The following is a 23,102-nucleotide window of genomic DNA, read 5'->3' on the forward strand; positions in this document are numbered from 1 at the left end:
AGCCTTCCTCTACCTGGTCCTGTACAGAAGCTTTGGACTACAACTCCCAGGGGCTGATGGGAGTTGTAGTTCAAAGCACTCACAGGACACCAGGTTGGGGAAGGCTGCATTAGACCGAGACTTTTGGCTTGATTCACATCTCGCTTAAGGCACCCCACAGCCTTGCCTAAGAACTTTTAACTGTGCTGTTAAACGGAACAAAGCAAACGGGACAGAAATGAAATACATAAAATGAAAAGGGCAGTGGCTCAGGTGAGCTGTTTCAGTAAGTGAGTGGATGTGACCGGTTGTGGCTTTCTAGGACTCTGGCGCACATTAGCCTTATAAAAAGCTTCCCATTTCGAGGAAGTGGAACGTAAAGAATGAGCACTTGCTGGATGAATGGGCTACTCATTATGATTGCTGTACCAGTATGCTGCATGGTGCTCTACGGAGTATAGGTCTCTGCCCTGAGTGGCTTGCAATCTAAAATTTGACACAGGGGAAACAATGAAGGAAGGGGGGGATAGTAAGCACTGCTGTGGTGGACTTTGAAAAAGATAACCATTGTGAGTTTCTACCCTTAGACCAGGCATCCCCAAACTGCGGCCCTCCAGATGTTTTGGCCTACAACTCCCATGATCCCTAGCTAAGAGGACCAGTGGTCGGGTGATGGGGGTTGTAGTCCAAAACATCTGGAGGGCTGAAGTTTGGGGATGCCTGCCTTAGACCAATGTATATGGGTTACATCAAGGTATTCTGCAATACCTTGTGATAATTACGCAGTTGCTCTGACTTCTGCTATATTTGCACTCATAATTATACTAGTAAGCCATATTCTTTGAACCTTTGTTGCCTTGATGTCATATATAGCTGCAGCTTTCAAGCATGCAAACACAGGACAATGCAGATAATATTTGTATAATTCTGAAAATACGTCATACTAGACCATAGGTTGGCAACGTCCGGCCCATGGGCTGGATGTGGCCCACGAAGGCTGTTTATCTGGCCCACAGACCGCCCCTGAACCGAGCTGCCCGCTTGGTGAGTCCACCGCCAGCTGTGCTAAACCGGCACACCGCGGCTTGAGGACTCACCAAGCGGCCCCGAAAATGGCGGCTGTGCCGACACTGGAAATAGCGTCCGCACAGCCGCGGACATGCGCAGAAGCCATTTCCGGCGTCCCGGACATGGGCAGCACGGCACTGGAAATGCTTCTGTGCAGCTGTGGACATGTGCAGAAGCCATTTCCGGTGCTGCACTGCCCATGTCTGGGGCGCCGGAAATGGCTTCTGCGCATATCCGGCCCATGTCCGGCCCATGGACGATAGTCCGTTTGAATCCTCCGGCCCACAGCCGGAAAACGTTGCTGACGCCTGTACTAGACAGTCCCACTGATGTCACGAAGCAATGTAATTTATACCATCCAAGCTGCAATTATAAGCACATTCACTTACTTTCAAGTAAGTGTGCATAGGATTGTATTATAAATGGATATGTCAAACATGTAACATACATACACTGAAGGGTTACTATTTTTTTCTTTCAACATTTACCACCTTGCTATGTTGATTTGACTCTAATGTTCGCAACAGTTCTATTTAATGCAGATATGCAAAATCAGCAGTAATGTGACCTGCCACAGGCAGTATATCTTTATTTCTTTTTTTAATGAGGTACACAGTATTATAAGCAACTTTGATGTTCATCTAGCATTTATCATAAGTATCCTTAGAACATTTGCCGTAGAACTTTTTCAACAGGAAAGAGAGAGAAAGAAATGCTAACACAGGTCTACCATTTTATTTGTGTAATCCCAAGCCTACTTTTTATGCTCCTTTATTGTTTTTGCCCGTCTGGAATGTGTCCTTGAACTTGACAATGGCTCTTGGTTGCCTGGATGGAGCTCAGAGAGTGGCTGAGTCTATTTGTTCCTTTGCACAGGTGCTAGCCTGTCCGTCTTCTGTAGAATGCAGGAGGACCTTGAGTGTCGATGATGGCATATTTTAACAGTGGAAGGCGAGTAGGTGAATGAATGCCTGATGCTGTGGATGACATAAATAGGTATTGTAATAGTGCTGCCAAAGTAAATACGTGGACAGAGCTGGCATTTGGGTCTGTTGCAGGGGCTGGTCCCTATGTCTGCATCTCTATTATGGGGCCTGCTGCCGCTGACAAGTAGCTGTGATACCAAATCATTTGAACATTTACCTGTGACTCAGGATAACACTTCATGCATCTGATAAAGCTTATGCCATAATAAGCACAATAGCCTTTAAGGTCCCACAAAACTCTTTGCTGCTTTTGCTGCAAGAGACTGACGGTGCCATTCCACTAGAAATTCGAACCTTAACTCAGAAATCTTAACTGCATTTGGGATTGAACATTTACATAATCATCAAATTGCCTATTCTTCTTATGCCATGAACCCAAGGAGATAGATCGTGGCAGATGGTGTCACCAGACCCCTTGGGAAACTCCGCAAAGGATGTTTACAATTGGAGACCAATAAATTAAACTTTTGTATTATTTTAAACTATTTCTTTTTACAGCTCTTGTGAAGGATTAGCTAAAATTATTCATAAACCTATCGGAAGGGACTCTCTTCTAGACTCCCCAAAGTAAGGATTCCTAAATTATCTCATAAGTCCATTCAAGAAAACAAATGTTTGGTTTCCCAAAGTTTATTTAAACATAAATCAAAACAGATCGTTAGCCGAACAATGCTCATTCTTTTCCCAAGATCATGAGAAGCGAAAACAGGGAGTTGGGGCTGTTTCGTTCCTGGGAAAACACATTGCGGAAGCAAAAAGTTTATAGGGGTTTGCGCCAAATACTCCCCTGCACTACTGAGCAAACCAAAAACCAGGAGCTAAATGCTATTAAGTCGTATTTGCTGGGAGTGTGAAGGTTGCTAGTCTGTCTCATAGTCTGTAATTGAGACATACCTGGAAGGGGCAGTGCCTTCCTTTAGAGGAACTCCTTATACTAGGGATGAGGAACCTATGGCCTCCTAGTAATGGTTCAACTCCAACTCCCATCAGCCACATCACAACCAGACAGGCCAATGGCCAAGGAAAATGGGTGCTGGAGTCCAGCAACATCTGGAGAACCAGAGGTTCTCCACCCCAGTTTGAAAGCCATTATTGTATAAGATTGGTAGAGAATATTTTTCTGACCAGGGCCTCATTTCCTTGTGGGCAAATATCCAGGGGCCTCATGCCAGTGATGCGTGGGGTCAGAGTCAAAACCGAGAAAACTAATGCAAATGCCATCTTTGCACAGCAGGTTAGTTTTAACACACTTTCACATGCCACTCTCTGAGCTCCATCCAGGCAACCAAGAGCCATTGTCAAGTTTAAGGAAACATTCCAGACAGGCAAAAACAGTAAAGGAGCATATAAAGTAGGCCTGGTAAGTGGTGTGGACTGGGGAGAAGCCCAAGGATCAGAAAGAGAGAACATTTGGCTCTTGGCTTGAGGTACCCCACCCTTGCTACGTACTTAAGAATCTCTGGCATCCATCATTTTAGTCTCCACAATTTATTTTATAAGCTCTTTGTCAATATCTGATTTTTGTCACAGGCCTTTGTTTCACAGGTTGGCTGGCTGCGCAGAGTTGGTTTAGGCTGCTGGTATCTCACAGTATGGCCGGCTTTAACTGCACGATACATCTGTTAGAATGCACTGTTTCTTTCTTCACGTGTTATTGGTTGCCCGAAGTTAGCTAAATACAGCTTTCCAAAATGTGGTGTGGGATAACGACAACACAGTCGGCAAAAGGGCTAAGAATTATTCCCAGGCTAACTTCCATTCCAAAACCATGTTTGTCAGAATGCGACAAATAAGCGATTCATTCAAACAACCAGTTAAACATCTGGTTTAAAATATCATACAACATGAAAATGAAATTGTACAAAATGAGACATTTTTTTAAATGCCAAACTTATGTGTTAAACCCCCCACGATTTTAAACCTTTTTATTGTCTTTGCGGTCGAAAGCTATTTTCAATTAGTCAGTATGAATTAAAGATACAGACTTCGCATTTAAAATTACAGCTGGGTAAGAATATATTTTAATTTAAACCTAACAAGCCACTCTAACCTATAAGCCAGAAAGCTTTTGCATGGTTGGTTGTGCAAAAGATGAGTTAAGAAATTGAAGGAAAGATTTTCCAACTGCAATATTTGTCCTAGAGCACTAGGACAGAGAACTCAAGCCATCTTCCTAATGATGGTATGAAGGATTAGATCTGCATGTAGCATGTGGGACGGCTAATTCACGGTAGGACATTCTCAGTGGAGGCTGCTATGGTCATTGAATAACAAATTTCCCTAACGTGAAAAGGCATATCAAATGAAGTTTGCAGCAATACAGACAAACTTCATGACATGCCTATAAGTAAGAAACGACTTGATTTGCTGAGTGTATCTAACCAGGTGGTGCTACCTATTAAAAACTAAAGTGGTCTCCATCCTATACTTTACAACTCTGCAGACAAATCCATCATGCTCTTTGACAGATAAATTAAATTGGATTAAAGCCATTCAAGGAGTGCAGATTGTATTCCCACTGGACTGTTACAAATCATGGAGATTTCCTCCCATTAGTTTTACTTCAGCTTCTCCCCACCCTGGCTATCCTACAATGGATGGATAAAGGCTAGCTACAAAACAGAGAGGAAAAATATTGCATGGCAGTAAACCCTGATGGGGAAAAAAAATCATCACACATTTCTGAGATTACAAAATTTTCCAAAGTAGATTTATTCAACACATAATTACTATTTGTTAAAGTTGGACAGCAAAATATACATTTTCTACTAAATATATCAGAGGCTAACAGTTGCCCAAGGGGCAACAGGAGATTACTGGTTCTGTGGATTAAAGCGATCTAGCACACAATTTAACACATACATTAAATTTAGAGGAGTCTGGCACCCACAAACACATAACTATATATATATAGAGAGAGAGAGAGGGGGTGGTGGTGGTGGAAACTGTTGTACGCTATGTTTCACTTTCAATATGGAATTACTAGTGGATTTTAGCCCGTTTAAAAACGGGCGCTAGAGGAAGCGGCCTGCCGGGACTGGCTTGGCGGTGGCGGGTCTTCCCGCCACCACCAAGCCAGTTCGCAGCGGGGGCTTTTCGCCGTTTGCCTTCCCCTGAGGGGGAGGCAAACGGCGAAAAACCCCGCCGCGCCGCAATTCGGCTCCGGGACTGGCTTGGCGGTGGCGGGTCTTCCCGCCACCGCCAAGCCAGTCCGCAGCGGGGGGTTTTCGCCGTTTGCCTTCCCCTGGGGGAGGCAAACGGCGAAAAACCTCGCCGCGCCGCAATTCGGCTCCGGGACTGGCTTAGCGGTGGCGGGTCTTCCCGCCACCGCCAAGCCAGTCCGCAGCGGGGGGTTTTCGCCGTTTGCCTTCCCCTGGGGGAGGCAAACAGCGAAAAACCCCGCCGCGCCGCAATTCGGCTCCGGGACTGGCTTGGCGGTGGCGGGATGTTCCCGCCACCGCCAAGCCAGTCCGCAGCGGGGGCTTTTCGCCGTTTGCCTTCCCCTGGGGGAGGCAAACAGCGAAAAACCCCGCCGCGCCGCAATTCGGCTCCGGGACTGGCTTGGCGGTGGCGGGTCTTCCCGCCACCGCCAAGCCAGTCCGCAGCGGGGGCTTTTCGCCGTTTGCCTTCCCTCGAGGGGGAGGCAAACGGCGAAAAACCCCGCCGCGCCGCAATTCGGCTCCGGGACTGGCTTGGCGGTGGCGGGTCTTCCCGCCACCGCCAAGCCAGTCCGCAGTGGGGTTTTTTCGCCGTTTGCCTTCCCCTGGGGGAGGCAAACGGCGAAAAACCCCGCCGCGCCGCAAATCGGCTCCGGGACTGGCTTGGCGGTGGCGGGTCTTCCCGCCACCGCCAAGCCAGTCCGCAGCGGGGGGTTTTCGCCGTTTGCCTTCCCCTGGGGGAGGCAAACGGCGAAAAACCCCGCCGCGCCGCAATTCGGCTCCGGGACTGGCTTGGCGGTGGCGGGTCTTCCCGCCACCGCCAAGCCAGTCCGCAGCGGGGGGTTTTCGCCGTTTGCCTTCCCCTGGGGGAGGCAAACAGCGAAAAACCCCGCCGCGCCGCAATTCGGCTCCGGGACTGGCTTGGCGGTGGCGGGTCTTCCCGCCACCGCCAAGCCAGTCCGCAGCGGGGGCTTTTCGCCGTTTGCCTTCCCTCGAGGGGGAGGCAAACGGCGAAAAACCCCGCCGCGCCGCAAATCGGCTCCGGGACTGGCTTGGCGGTGGCGGGTCTTCCCGCCACCGCCAAGCCAGTCCGCAGCGGGGGGTTTTCGCCGTTTGCCTTCCCCTGGGGGAGGCAAACAGCGAAAAACCCCGCCGCGCCGCAATTCGGCTCCGGGACTGGCTTGGCGGTGGCGGGATGTTCCCGCCACCGCCAAGCCAGTCCGCAGCGGGGGCTTTTCGCCGTTTGCCTTCCCCTGGGGGAGGCAAACGGCGAAAAACCCCGCCGCGCCGCAATTCGGCTCCGGGACTGGCTTGGCGGCGGCGGGAAAAAGGGGAGGAATTCCTCCCCTTCTTCCCGCCGCTGCCAAGCCAAAGCGGGCCTCCCTCCGTGCCCGCTGCCGCTTCGGCTTCCTCGGGTTCCCCGAGGAAGCGCCGTCCCATGCCGGAGGTGTGCGGCAAGGCTGCCGGGGGGGGGAGCGCTTCTCTCCCCCGCCGCCTCACCGCGCACCTCCAGCATGAGACTGGGCTTCGGAGCGGCGGTTGGCTGTTCCCTGTGTCCCGAGAGCACGGGTCCAATCCCTGTGTCCCTGGTTGTCCCTCCGTCCAATCCCTGTGTCTCTGGGGGACATGCGCAGTACCCCAGGGACACACGGGACATCTGGACGCAGGGACAACATGGACATTATTATATAGGATACATGGTGCAATTAATTAAGGGTGGGCCTGTATTTATCTATATCAGTATATCACAGATAGCTAACGTCATGCTCACCAGATGTTGTTGAACTACAAGTCCTATTATCTCTGTCCATTAGTCATCCTATCTGGGGATGACAGGACTTGTGGTCCCACAACATCTGGAGGCGACACCTGGAGGTTACCATGTGGTGGTGTCTTCCTTTTCACTGAATTTAAAGTGTTTATCGCTCTTTTCTAGACTTGCATGGGTCCTGCCTTATGGAGATTTCTGAACACTTAGCTGAAGATTAAAGACAACAGCAGCTCTTTGGGGTTATGAGTACCAGCTCAAACCTTTCCTTTCAACTGTTTTTCTTATTGCAGCAGGATTGCCTGTGAGATATTTTGTCAGCAAGTATAGTTGGGAAAATGAGGCCACCAGCTTGTTAAACAAACAAGAAGGCCATGTGCCGTTCCAGAGAGAGAGAGAGAGAGAGAGAGAGAGAGAGAGAGAGAGAACCACTGAGATGAGATTTCCCATTCCCTTATCTTTTGTGCTGAGATTTATTAAGGTTTTGAATCTCTGAAGGTAAATCTATACTATGTACAGCGGAAGCCAGAAACAGGAACATTTTACCCATACTGCCTACTTAGAGAACATAACTTTAAACACAAATCAAGACGTTGCACACCATTGCCCTTTGCTCAGTTAATAAACCACTTCCTTTCATTATTATTTTTTCATTTTTATTCATTCACATTGGAATAAAAAACCCCTATAATTTCAACTTCATCTACAGCTCTATCAAAATGGAATGATTGGATTTGTCCAGATGATGGGCAGTCTGAGACATTTTTGAATTGTGCACAGGCCGCTGGACGAGAGTAGATCCTGACCTGTCTGGTGCATGAATACTATAGAACAGGAGCCGATTAAATTGACTCCATAGAGTGCAATTCTACATGCTACACTGAAGAAAATCTCACAGAATTCAAGTAAATGGGCATAGGGTTGTAACTGTTGAGAACATTTTGGAGGTGGAAGAGCCTGCAGTAGCTATCCACTGACACTTTCTATATATCCAAGTATATGCAGGAAATACAGTCCAGTTTTTAAGTCATTAACATTTTAAAAGTCAGTTATCAATAAAATAAAAAGAAGAGCAGATAAAACTAAGCCAGTGCACCAATAAATCATAAATTACAAAGAAAGAAATCAAGCCAGCTTGACAGGTCAGTCCTGTCTAAATAAATAAAATATTGCTTGATTGTGGAAGGACATCAAAGATGGGACTAACGCTGCAATCCTATAGCCACTTCCCTAGGAGTAAGCCCCATTGAACTCGATGGCTCTTATTTCTGAATAGACATGTATAGGATTGCACTGTTAACAGGTCTCTCTTAGAATGGAGTTCCATAGCTAGGGGTGTGGAAGACATTACAGAACTTATAACAGGGAATTTATGTTTAGTTTAATGATGTATACCCCACCTTCCTCCACTGAAGGAAATTTAAATCAAATACAACTCACAGTCACAAAAACGCAAAGGCAGAAAAAAGACAGTGGGCAGGATTCAACTAATGAACTTGTCCTTGTCTTGTGTGCCCACGAAGCCCCCTGCAGTTGGCTCTGGGGTAACGTCAGGAGCACCCTCAGAACAGCCTGCAGGGGGTAGATGCTTCAACCAATTGAATGATCAACAAAGTTTGACATCAAATTCCTCCTGATGACCGCTCCTGCACCCACAATACTGTAGTACCTTTCACATAGCAGGAAAACACACCATCAAAGAATAACCTGCCCAGACCCTGAGATCATCTTCTGAGGCCCTTCTTTGGGTGTCTCCTCCTCGAGAGGTCCGGAGGGTGGCAACACGAGAATGGGCCTTTTCTGCAGTGGCTCCCTGTCTGTGGAATGCTCTCCCCTGGGAAGCTTGCCTGGCGCCTCCATTATAGACCGTTAGGCGCCAGGCAGAAACGTTCCTTTTTAACCAGGCCTTTGGTTTATTTGATTGACATCCTATGCCCTCTTAAAATGTGGGGTTTTTTGTGGGGGTGGGTTATTGGGTTGTTTTTATTTTGATTATGTATTTTGTATTTTGTAGTTTTATATTTTGATTTTATTCTGTGAATTGCCTTGAGACCTCTGGGTATAGGATGGTATATGATTCAATCAGTAAGTAAGTAAATAAGTAAAATGAATGAATGAATGATGTGGAAATGTGGAGAAATGAAGCCTGGAGAAATGAGAAACTGAGATAAATCACAATTAACAGATTCTCGCATCCCAAACACGGGCTCTTCATCATGGGCTTACAAACATACAGCATCATCTCCCAAACATCCTCCCCTGATGCCCTTCCATGTTGTCTGCTTCTCATGAGTGAATCATGCTCTAGGAACAGAAAGGGATTGTTGTACATGACAAATCACCATTACATTTTTTTTTTTGCAAGCCCCCTATACTGCTACCATGCTGGACAAAAAACCCTACTACAAATCCAAACGCATCAGCATTTTAAGGATTTCCACGCTAAAAGTCTACTGCAGCACAGTTTTCTTCCTGTTCTGCTGGCATCTTATTTATTCTACAGAATAATTTGGGAAACATATAGGCATTCTGACACCTGATTTGTCTTCATGTCGTTGAGAATACACCTGTTTATGTGGAAAGCGTATTTCAAGGGCATCTCTTTCTTCATTTTACAAAGCAAGGGAGTTTTCTAGATAAAAGTGAAAATGAGATGGTGTGTGTGTGTGTGTGTGTGTGTGTGTGTGTGTGTGTGTGTGTGTGTAGTACTGTGAAGCAATATGGTTATTCTGTGCCATTCATTAAAAAAGAAGCTGTTGCTTGCAGGAAGCTTTAATTTATATGCTGACAAGTCAGGCAGGAGTTTGTTAGGGTAATTACTCTGTTATTCCAGAATAACAAGCAATTATCATACTAACCTTGCTATCCCATGTCATGCACCTAGCCCCTCACAAATACTGTCACATTCCTTCAAATACTTTTCCATCCATGCTGGCCATATGAAGCTGGCTTATACTGTTTTAGATCACTGGCCCACTGGCACTGCATATGATTTTGTGTATTTTGACCAAGATTTCAGCTTTACAAAGTGTGCATGATTTTGATTTTAATGTATTTTGTTTCAATGATGTCATGCTTCCCTGCCCTGGGATCATTTGGTGAAGGGCAGATTATGAATATTACAAATAAAGAGATCCAGTCCAATATTATCAACTCTGGCTAGCAGGAGCAGAGCCTCAGGTCAGCATCTTTCTAGGTCCCTGTTACCTTATTCTTTAACCAGAACATCTTGCCTGCAAATATTGTGCTCCACCAGCTAGCTGTGATATTTCCAGTGCCACTGTTATAGAATAGCTTTGTTTACTGCTCTTCCTAAAATAGTTGAGAGATTGTGAAATGTCAGTCATACACATATGTGTGCAGTAGTCACATTAGGTATCACCCTCTGAGCATGGGGCTGTTATGTATATATCTATAAAAAGGAGACCCACAACTCAGATATGTATACAAACTAGCTGCAGTGTATTAAGACAAACAAACACATGCATAGATATTTCTTGGACAATTCTGTATGTTGTGCATCTGTTCCCCAGATCCCTGTTTGTTTCTTCACTGAGGCTGGGAGAAACCAGACGTACCTAGCCAGCCAATGTAACTGCTACATTTAAGATCAACCGCAGCATTTAAGAAGACAAAGGTACCAGGAGGAATTGGACTGTCCTGTTTTGCACATGGAGCATGAAACGGAGATTAGCAGCCTTTGCTAGCCTTCCCTCAAAAATCCCTGCAGTACACAATGAGTTTGATTCAATTGATCCATTCAAAATACTTTCTTTTCCTGATGTGTGCAGCTCATTAGCAATCCAGATTATTTCGCACTGTTTGTAAGACCTAATTCAATTATTTCCCATCCCAATTACTTTATTAAGACCAGCTTCCATAAAATTATTGACAGTTCTGTCTCATCTGGCTGTTCCTCCCCCCCTATCTTGGCAGACTGCCAGCTGGGAGGAAAAAGCAGCTGTTCCTTGAGATGGGAATAATAAGCAATGCCAACTGATGCAATCTTTTCTGATTTCTGTTGAGCTGAAAGAGACTATTAGCATCTCTTGGAATTCTTCATTGGTTGCCCTTATATCTGCGTGCTCTTAAGGTTTTTTAAGGGAAATACTGTGGCTAGAGAACATCAGGTGTATGAGACAGGTAAGGCAGGGAATCGGACAGAAGGGGTATGAGATTGTTAAGGATTGTGTCATTTTTTTAACCCTAATGCTACACAATCAAATTAGAGTAAAGAGGAATAATTTAAAAAAACACACACACGCCTTATTTTAAACTTAAGCATATAATGGCAATAACCATATTAAAATTATTATTGCCTGCTTGAGTATGTTCCCACAAAATTAGCTCAGGTTCATACAATCGATAGATATAAAACACTGCATTTTGGGTGAGGTGCTTAGGAACTACGGGCATCTGTAATTTATGTTTCTGCTAGCTTTAAATAATTTCCCAATAATGTTACAGCTTTGCCTCTAGAGAAATCACAGGTAATTGATTGTCCGGCCATCTGTTCACACAGAGGGGTATGGGAAGCCAAAAGGTCACCAACAGATTTAAAAGGTAGCCTTTTAACCACCCACCAAAATTTGGACAAATACCAAACTTTCATCTAATATAACATTTGGCAGCAAAATATAACATTACAGCAAGAGGTTCTGTAAGAAATTCTGGTCAAGGTTGTGGTCTGGTCAAGACACATGCCTTTTTGTGTTTTTATGCTTCTGGTCCAAAATGCTTGTGTAAGTTTATTTACCTGAGCAGAAGAATGGGGCGGGGTGGGGAAATGGGATTCTGCAGCTGCCCCTGGAATAAGTTGATGCTTAACAGTCAAAACTGGGTGCAAGTTTGAGAGGGCTCTGCCATGAATGTTGAGCCCCCCTTGTGTAAGAGCTACCTGCCCATGATTTTCCAGGTGGCAAGGTCAGGTGAGCTGCTGTAGCATCAGAATTGAGAAATGCTGCAGGATTTGTAGGAGCTGCCATTTCAATCTCCCCAATGTCTCTAAAGTAGCATCGTTCTGCTATAGGGAGGGATTAAGAAGACTCATTTGCCTACCGCAGCAGCTGCTTTGTGCATCACTCAGCACTGAGCAAGAAGGGATTTTATTTATTTATTTTTAAGAGGGCCCAACAGACCCTTTGCAGGCAGGGCACTGGGCTCCTTTAAGAACTATTGACTCTTGCCACTCAGAGTTGAGAAGCAGTTCTGACTTGCAGGCTCCCCCACCTTTTTAACGAAGATGGGCCTCTAATGACCATGTATAGGTCAGAGAGGCAGCCTGCCACCAAAATGCCATTTTCCCACCATGTGTTCATTAACATTAGGCAGGCAACCTTGCTATATTGATGTCTGCTGAAAACTTTTGATTATTTCTGCAAGGCTACACAGACATATAATGTAGTTATATATGCTTCTACAATGCTTTTTGTTGTTGTGCATGCTCCATACATTTAAAGCACATGATTTCCCCAAAAGAATCATGAGAACAGTAGTGTGTGTGTGTTTTAAAGGGTGCTGGGAACTGGGAGGGGTAAATAAAAAGTTTTTAGGATTCTTTGGGGGAAGCCATATGCTTTAAGTGGATGGTGTTTATACAGCCAAAATATGCATTTTCTTGATAATTTCAAAATTTATATTTGGTGCCCCCTTTTTTTATTTATAAAAATGGTTTTATAGATAATTATTTTATTGTATACACTGCTTAGAGATTTTTTTCTGATTAAGTGTTCTATATTACCTTCCTTCGATAAATAAATAGAATAAAATAACCCTCAAATGAATGGCTGAAAAGTACTTACAGTGTGACACAACTATAGAGAGACAGTAAAGGTAAAGGGACCCTTGACCATTAGGTCCAGTTGTGACCGACTCTGGGGTTGCGGCGCTCATCTCACGTTATTGGCTGAGGGAGCCAGCATACAGCTTCCAGATCATGTGGCCAGCATGACAAAGCCGCTTCTGGCGAACCTTCCCACTGTAGCGGTACCTATTTATCTACTTGCACTTTGACGTGCTTTCGAACTGCTAGGTTGGCAGGAGTTGGGACCGAGCAACGGGAGCTCACCCCGTCGCAGGGATTCGAACCGCCAACCTTCTGTTCGGCAATTAAGAGAGACTGTACTACATACTTAATTGTACCGTGTCTCATATAGAGTCTCTATATTAGAAGGTTGGAATTTGCTCCTTACAACACAAATATGTAGATTTTCAAGTCAAACTGGAATACTTTCTTCTCCACCCCCTCATCCCCACCCCGAGCTGTTTAGAAAGGTAAGAGGAGAAAACGGGAAGGAATTGTGCTAACATTCCAATCAATAATTTCACTAGAAGGGCATATTGATTAAATGAAGGGTAGAGCCTACATTTCCCATTGGGATATTTTGCTTTGCAGTTCTTGACTGATTACATGCACTTAAATCACAGATAAATGCATGGTTAAGATAAAAGCCTAAATAAATAGTTTTATTTGCACACAACACTTCAGGGGTGTCATGCCAGTCAAAGTGCACAAAACAGCCTGGAAATGAATTATATTTATGCATATACATGAGGAAATTTCATCATCAGTGCCTCCTTGTAGATCAGTGGCCTTTGTTCTGGTGGTCAACCATATCATTTGCCAATAAGCTGAAATAGTCCACTGTAACAACCAGCTTATATTAAGAACACCAGTGAGTTTGACCATGTTTAGGAAATCTGTGTATCTTTGCAGTGTGTTGCTGTAGCAGGAAAAAGAACCCAACGGGGAAGGTCAAGAAGGGAGCTTGCCTGAAGAGTTTTGAATTCATTCATTTGGCATGCTTATAACCCACCAACTAAATGAAGCTCTTGTGGCAGCTGACATTATATATAGCAGGACAACCGTTACTATGGCAGGGCAAAGTTCTCTCCCTCCAGTGCTCCAGTTGCTACTCTGCAGTCTGGAACTGGTTTGCTAGAAACAGCCAGATGTTAGGTCTTCATAGGTCAGGTCTTCTTCTGCTACTGTTGCTGTCTCTCACAGCCATAGCTGCCAAGTTATCCCTTTTTTAAAAGGGATTTTCCCTTATGCTGAATAGGCTTCCTCGCGAGAAAAGGGAAAACTTGGCAGCTATGCTCACAGCCTCTGTAAGATTGGTAGTCAAGAAAGTGGCAGCAGATGCAAATTATCATTGTTAGTTTACATTCTGCCTCATCCTATTGGGCAATGCTTATAGGCCGACGAGGTGGCAGAATCTTTTCTCATGAGGAAGCCTATTCAGCATAAGGAAATTTTCTTTAAAAAAGGAGAACTTGAGAGCTATGGGAAGAATTCCACCTAAATTGAAATGACTGGCTAAGTTGGCCCTGGCTGGAGAGAATTAAAGAGCCAACAACAACAACAACAACAACAACTTTTTTATTTATAAGCCTCCCATCTGACTGGGTTCCCTCAGCGACTGAAGGAAGACCTGGAAATTAGAGTTAGGCAGTGTGTGTCAAGGGACTTAAGTGTTGGTTCAGAGAGACTTGGGAAGTCTGAGAAGATCCAATGATTGATATCACTACCATAGCTAGTGCTGAGCAGGTTTGCCAGGAAGAACTTGCAACTCCGGCGGCAGCCTTGAGGAGACTTCGACAACCAAATTTAAGCAGGATTGCTGAGGACCTGAGGCAACAGTGGTTGTGGGACCGGGGGGGGGGCGACAGTGGCAGAAGTCCTGAGAGACTCCAGAGGTGGGGAAGTGTGGACCTGACTGAAGACTGCTAGTCATTGGTGCCCACTTGATAAGCATTAACTGCCCCAAGTAGGATATAGGAGAACTGATATAGGGGAACTGGCTTTAGGTTTAAATAGAGGGAGGAAATGAAGCTCACATAGCTTCATCTGAAAATAATAGCAATCCTATATTGTAAGTTTATAGTGTTAACCCATCTCATTTATTAAGGGCCCATCACCATCTGCTTATATTAATAATCATTCTAAATAAAATATAGCCTCCTTTGCTTTCCCCTCTATATTTGCATCTCATATTCTTGAGATAGAAAATAGATGATATTAAGATGTGTGGTGTCAGTGGTTATAAAGGGTTAAGTAAAATAGGTCATAGCTAAGTAACAGGTTATAGCTAAGGACAAAAACTAATGTATGAGACATCCCTCCATAGTAAGTAAGTAAGTAAGTAAGTAAGTAAGTAAGTAAGTACCGTAAGTAGTGGGGAGTAATTCTCCACAATAGCAAATGACATTTTTACTAACCTTGTCCTAATATCTGGGATATATACTCAGGTGACAACCATGTAAGTATAAAAACTAATGCATATGTTTATCCCACCTCACCCCCCACCCAAATGGTATATTCATGGCATTTTCATGGAAGCTGGGGATCCTGTTCTCTATGCCACTACAGGGAGGCATCAACAAAACAGCCTTGGAGAATGGCACCTAATTGTATCTAAATGGGAAATGTCCTACTTGATAGAATGGCAATTAGCTGACAGTAAGAGCTAACTTGGGCATAATAACAGCTGGTAGTGTGGTTTTGGTCTGAGCTTTAGAGGCACATCACAGCCAAGATGTAATAGCCCCTTTGGAGAGATAAGGCTGCTCAGGAGCTCGGCAAAGAAGGCAGATGTGTGAAGACTGGGATAAAGTAAGAGGCTCAGTTAAGTAGAAGGAGAGATGAAGCCAGGCGGGATCTTGGCACGTGGAACAATGAGAATGTAAAGACTTGCTAGAGCAGCATTCCCCAACCTGGTGCCCTCCAGATATTTTGGGCTCCAACTCCCAGCATGGCAAATGGTCAGGAATGATGGGGGTGTACTCCAAAGTACGTGGAGGAGACTGGGTTGGGGAAGACTGGGCCAGGAAGTTTCAAGGACTGAGGCTCCAGTTCAGACACTAGCCAGTTTTGCAGATGGCTGCTCAGATGTTGCTGCACTTCCGAAGCCCTCTTCTGCTCATCGTGCTGATGGCCTACTTGGCTAGAATCATAGGAATCATAGGAAGCTGCATCACACCAAGCATTGAGCTCAAACATTGCCTACAATGGCTGGAACTCTGGCAATCACTCTTCAGGGTTTCAGACAAGATGTTGGGGACTGAACAAGGAACTTTCTGCATGGAAACCATATGGAATGAGTCTGGTGTGTGTTCCTTCTTTCCGGTACCTAAAGTGATGATCAAAGTTGATTGCATCATAGATGTCACATATATGATGCAGGAAGAGTATGAGAAGAGAAGAATCCTTGGAAAAGACCCTGATGTTGGGAAAGATTGAGGGCACTAGAAGAAGGGGACGACAGAGTACGAGATGGTTGGACAGTGTTCTCGAAGCTATGAACATGAGTTTGACCAAACTGCGGGAGGCAGTGCAAGACAGGAGTGCCTGGTGTGCTATGGTCCATGGGGTCACGAAGAGTCGGACTAAACGACTAAACAACAACAACAATATGATGCAGGAATATTGGTTGAACAACTCCAGTTCCCTGTCTGGGCACCATCTCCCCTCCTTGCATCTATCCTTGCCAAACTGATCAGTTGTAGGCAATATTGAAAAATGAATAAATTGGAGTCCTTGGAGAGTCGAGAAAATCAAATGAAAAGAGTCCAAGAGCTCTGGCCAGGTAGTAGATTAATTTTGAGAAATTTTTAAGTTGAGAATAAGAAGACAAATTCCAGTAGCAATCCAGTTTTTAGAAATCCAGGACCATTCATGTTTCAAGGTCCAAGCATACCATGGTACTCTTTGACCTTGAAACTATGAAACTAGAGCTGATGAAGAATAAACTGAAACAGGGCCTTGTCCTGGATTTCTAAAAACTGGATTGCTACTGGAATTTGTCTTCTTATTCTCAACTTAAAACTTTCTCAAAATTAATCTACTACCTGGCCAGAGCTCTTGGAATCTTTTCATTTAATATTGAAAAATGGCCTATTGACTGGCAACGTCATTTGTGCCTTTGCTTTATGAGCAGAAATTCAGGAATTTCATTGGAAATGCAATCTGTTACCGCATGGAGGAGAATATCCATGCATTAAAGTGTTGTAATGCTACATGATAACACAGATGCTAGTGCCGACTGAGGCCTGTTTAAAGAGGGATTACAATAGAAAAGTGCTAATAGAGCCTCATGAATGAGATGGAAAAGAAGCCAATGGAAATAAAAGAATAACATTGCTGCTGGAAGGCAGTCCTGGAAATGGTTATAAAGGAGCCATCTCCGACCTAGTACTTGCATGATGTTTTGACTATAACTCCCAGCCAGCCAGCATGGCCAATGGTCAGGGATGATGGGAGTTGTAGTCCAAAGAATCTGGAGAGCACCAAGTGGGGAAAGCTGTTGCAAGTCATCATAGGAACAGAGTAGCCAGATTCGTCCAGCATGAGTATGACTACGCGTGGCTTATAACTGTTAGTGCCTCTTTGAATTCTTGATGGGAGGGCGCAGACCAAAAGGTCATAGAAATCATTGTTATTTGAAAAGAAGTGGGGAATGATGAATTTGGGAGCCATCCCACTGCTTTACAGCTGCAAGGCATTTTTTCCCCCTGGAAAACATCTGCCAGGTGTGTTTCAGGTTGCTCAACTGTACACAAGTGGACACTTTTTCTTCTGAAAGGAATGAATTGACATTCCTTCAAGCAGCCCACCAGATATCTCTGGAGTGATGTTAAAGGAAGCAAAGGACTCCAGCTGGTGATATTAGGAGTGATGATGAAGCAGGTTCAGGTTTTGCTACATTTTTGGTTTTTAAAAAGTGTTTTAAGAATAGGGAAGGTCAAGAATTTCTGTAATCATGGCCACGTAAGAACGCCTCATTGCCATTAGACTGGAATATTGTTTGTCCTTAGAACAAAATATGTCATCCATCAGTTGCACTGATAACTGACCAGCTAAGTGTTAATAGACTGACCCACAACAAAATACTAAAATGTATCCTCACCTCCTAGCCATAGGGCTCTTGTTCAGGCCTTCTGTAATCCATGCCTTACTCCAGGATAAGCTGCAAGGAGCCCAATCCAGGCGTTCTACTTCTGCCTTTTCCATTTCCCTTTTCCAATTGACACTCAAAGCCTTAGCTACGGAACATGCTCAATCCTCACTGGGATGTTTGGGGGGAGCTTTCAATGTTTTGTTTTGTTTTGCATCTGTAAACCTTGGGGCTCCCCAGCCATGTTGATACCATCCACGTTCTCAGTGGCTCCCTCTTGACTCTACTTCTGTTGGCATTCACCACCTGAATTCGCTACTGGAGGGAGTAACTATTCTATAATGGCTGGATGCTTTGAGGCATGAGCAGCACAGTATAATTAAATATAAAATTACCACATTCCTTACTGCATTTTAAGAAGAAGAAGAAGAAGAAGAAGAAGAAGAAGAAGAAGAAGAAGAAGAAGAAGAAGAAGAAGAAGAGTAGTAGTTTGGATTTGATATCATGCTTTATCACTACCCGAAGGAGTCTCAAAGCGGCTAACATTCTCCTTTCCCTTCCTCCCCCACAACAAACACTCTGTGAGGTGAGTGGGGCTGAGAGACTTCAAAGAAGTGTGACTAGCCCAAGGTCACCCAGCAGCTGCATGTGGAGGAGCGGAGACGCGAACCCGGTTCCCCAGATTATGAGTCTACCGCTCTTAACCACTACACCACGCTAGCTCATTAAATGAATGAATTTGCTGTGCCTAATGTGCAAATATCTGAACAAATTTGGGTCTCCAAATGTCAGCTACAATCCATGGTTTGCTGTATGAACCAGTGCCTTTTGTTCTAATGCACCATGAAAATATTTCTGCACATCTTGGGTAGCCTTGCTGGTTAATAACCATTGGGTGGGATTCATCTAATGAATCTAATGAATCCCACCAGTGGAAGCCCAGCAAAAGGACTTCTGCTTCTGCAACATGGCTTTACCTCCTCTCCTTCCCCTGCGCACCGCCTACATAGCTGCCAAGTTATCCCTTTTTTAAAGGGATTTTCCCTTATGCTGAATAGGGTTCCTCGCGAGAAAAGGGAAAACTTGGCAGCTATGACCGCCTAAAATTTGCTTGGGCGGGCTGCCAACTTGAATATTGGGGGTCTCCAGGTCAACCCTCCTCCAAGTAATCAATCACAAGATGTGCACACACACGCCATTTGAGCTGCCCCCTCACATATTTTATTGGAGGGGTGGTGGTGAAGAGACCTCAGCCCCTAGGAGGTGGGTCCTATGGGCTTGGGAATGGGTCAGCAGAACAGTATAGAGATGGAGGAGAGGGTGTATTGTTCATTCTGGCAAACGGAAATGCAGTGGTGGGGGGCTGCAGTCGTTTAGATGTTGCTGGACTACTGAACCCATCAGTTGTGACCACAGATCATGCTGGCTGCAGCTTCTGCAACTGAAGGGCCACAAGTATATGATATATGGCTTTTTGAAAACTTTGATTCTCCTGCTTTTAATGTTTACAAATTAAGCGCTGGGCATGCCATGGTCCATACAATCAAAATGTGCATTTTTGTTCTGTAAAATAATGTCTAAACATTCTTTGAAATAAGATTTTGCACATTAGAAACCTTGCACATCCTATATATAGGTATAGGGCACCAGTCATTTATTCCATCATATTTCACACTTCAGCAGAACACATCGTGCTGTTATGTAAGGGGGAAAATTTCCTAATGCTTTCTTTATGCTGGCAATTCTTTACAAACAGACGTTTTGCCATTCAGCATTTTACATGCATTAGCAGTAGTCACAAAATGCAAGCTGCAATATTGTATGAAGCAATATAGTAATGTTTAGGTATGCAGGCAAGCCAAACTGGATAATCTTTAGATCACTAAAGTCCACACTTGTAATGTAGCATGCAGTCATAGGAAGACAAGACTTTAAATATCCCTGGAAGTACTTTACTAGGGAGAATAGTAATTGTGAAATATCACATCCTGCCTAATGCTGCTACACAGCTGCATATGGAAAACATCAAGATCTGGAAACACCAAATATCACAATATCAAATTGAAAAGAGTTGTCAGCACTGTTTATTTAAAATTTTCCCCTGCTTCCAGTGAGTCAACTTTTGCTTGAACTCAGGTGCTGTCACCACCTCAATAGTTCTCCGACGATCACAGACTTCCAAGGCAGATGAAACTTGAATTTCATCCAGAAGAATAATTTAAACCACACCAAACTAAGAATATTACAAAGAGGCATGAAAGATTTTTTAAAAAATAGTATTTTAAAGGCAGGCTTGAAATTTTTGACTGATTTGATCTATTAGTTTCTATGTTAAATTCCCCAGAAATATTCCTCTTGTTTGTTTTGTTTCCCATCCAAGTTTTCACACATTGGGAAATATCTCCCCCTGCCCGCTGAACGCCAAATACCAAAGTTTGCAGAGCTGACCATTTGTGAGGTGCTAATCCCCACCAGAATGATGCACATAGACCTTCAGGCTACAGATCCAGCCACCAAACTTGGTGTACCATCTATTTACAGGAGATTTCCATGTGAAAGTTTCTTCCTGCATTTGGATCACCCCACTGGGCAGGCAGGTGTCACATGGGACTTTTACGTCAATAAAATTAAATAGCACATTTGTTAAATAGCACTCTTCTTGGTGATGCTTTGATTGCACTGTCCAGAATGAAAACAGGTCAGCACAATACAGGGGTCATTATTGTTAAGAATGTCTTCTATTTGCAACAGCCGCCCCCCAACAACCTAATGCCCTCTGGATGTTGTGTATTACAATGACTGTGATCGGTAGGAATTGTAGTTCAGAACATCTGGAGATCACTAGTTTGGGGAAGGCTGCCCTAAAGCATTGGTCTTCCATCCCTGGTTTGCACATTTGTTCCCCCCCCCCGCAAAATGGAGGGTATGTATGTGGGATCAGGGGAGGTGAGAGAAAGCAAAAGGGTGGTATAAGGGGGAGGGCTTATAGAGAACCACCCCCTTTCATCCGAAGCAGCCCGTCTCCCAGCATCATGAGAGCGAAGGGTCTGATGGAGGGAGTCAGGAAATGGGGAGGGAGTGCCAGGGCTCTGGCAACATCCAAGGGCCCCAGCTCCATAGGCAGGAAGAGATGGAGGCGTACAGAGAGGACAGGAATGAGTCAGACAGAAGACCTGTCCCCCCAACGGCGGAATTGAGGAGGAGGAGGAAAGGGAGGCGCTTCTCAGTTCCGAGGCTTTTATGCTGGTCCAGAACACAGAGGGGGGCAGTGCAGGAATCTGACTTGAGCGGGTAGACATGGAATCAGTAGTTTGTTACACTGTAAATAATGTGCACCAATAAAAACGTCTGAAAGACAAGCATGTGGAAGGCCGTTACTCAAGAGTAGTCACTCCATCCCTGACAGGTGGCAATATATCTACATTTATATTTATGCCTATTCTATAATAATTTCACTGCCAAATTCTAAGAATTGCAGCTTGGTGCAGGTGCTAAGAATTCACTGTTAGAAACTGACACCCCCTCCTCAGAGCTGCAACTCCCAAGATTCCCTGATGAGAACTAAGTATATCTGCAATGAGATGTTCCCTCAGAAGGGCAGAAAAAAGCAAAAGCATTCCGAAAGCAAAACTAGGACCCATGTTGTAGTTGGGTTAACAGTGGATCTCTGGTCCACGAAGTTTTGAGGTTGCTGGTTGAATGATAGCTTACAAATGCTATTCACCTGATCCAGGTAGTCTTTTGTGTGTGGATCCCAACCCAGATGAGTAACTGTCCCCTTCCTTCTTTATTATCAGCTCCTTAGAAACAGCTCTAGAACCCTTCCTTCTAATCAGCTGTTTGGGGGGAGGAGTAGGTGACCGGCTTCAGTTTCCTCTTTCCTTCCACAGCGTTGAATAGATGATTGGTGTAATTACTATCTGTCTGACGAAAGTATACTAGATGTGAATCAGCCCAAGTATGTGCTAGTAGAAGCCACTTTCCTGTATGGGAATATTAAGCACCATATTTGGGGTAGGTGTTCAACAAATTCCTCTTCCCAATTATCTTTGATATTTCCAGTGTGTGTGTGTGTGTGTGTGTGTGTGTGTGTGTGTGTGTGTGTGTGTTGGAATGCTGGCAAAGGATGCTTTGCAGCATGGCTTTTCTACTACTGGGTACCAATCTGAATGATTTAAAGGATATCTCGTTTATTGCTCTCTCTGCCTTGGCATTGTGTTTCTTCTTTCAGTTTTAATATGTATCCTAATTGCTTGAGAGTCGTCTGATTTCAATAGATGTAGCTATCCCTCAGTAGTATTCCCCTCCCCACCCCAATAAGTGGAAAAATGCAAATCAGCTGTCATCATGCAGTGAAGGAGCCATACCATCCTACTTTTGCAGGTTTAGGTCACATATAACTTCTGACTGCTGCACACTAAATGATGGGCAGCCCTGACCTGTCACACTGGTGGAAGTTAGGATGCAAGGGATGTTTCTCTCCATCTAGCCTTGCTGGGTTCTGCCTTTATGGAAGTCCCCACTGTGTCCATTGAAAATGTGGATGAGCAGAAGCTGTTGGAGGTGGCAGTACCTAGCACAATGGGGTATTAAAATGGGGGTATTCATGACAGGAGGAGGTGGGTCATCCAAGAATCCATTGGATTCTAAGCTGGTCCAGTAAAACCAAGATGCAGAATTGAGCAGCAAGCCCAAAGTCAGGATTGGTGGGCAACCAAAGGAGACAGGATCATGCCAGAGCTCAGGAGGACCTTGTCAATAAAGCAAAACGAGAAAACCTCTTTGGAGTTGGAGTGGAGGAAAAATTGGAGTGGCCAGTTGTAAGCAGTTGGGGGGTCAGGGTGATTTTCCTTTGGTGTAGTGCTCAGTGTAAGGCAGCTTCCTGTGTTCCTACAAGCTATTTATGCCAAAGAAGGGGAGATGCAAGCTCCCTGCAGCCTGTCGGAAGGTAGTACGATCAAGCATGCAAGTGAAGTCAGACTTCTGACAAAACTCAGAAGGCAAGGGACTATCCTGGCAATAACCAAGGGGAAGGAAAAAGGATACTTAAAAAACAACAACCTATCGAAACAGATAAATGTATCAAACAGGGAATATGATCTAATTTTCTATGCTAACTATTCCCATTTAATAGCTTCCTGGGAAATGAACAATGCTCTCTAGAAAGATCCCAGGGAAGTACTAAAGGAAACGGGGAGAATAATCCTTACAATACAGAGCTGGATTGCTATTTAAACTATTTGCAGGT

This window comes from Zootoca vivipara, chromosome 5, assembly GCF_963506605.1.
Source record: "Zootoca vivipara chromosome 5, rZooViv1.1, whole genome shotgun sequence".
Taxonomy (NCBI): domain Eukaryota; kingdom Metazoa; phylum Chordata; class Lepidosauria; order Squamata; family Lacertidae; genus Zootoca; species Zootoca vivipara.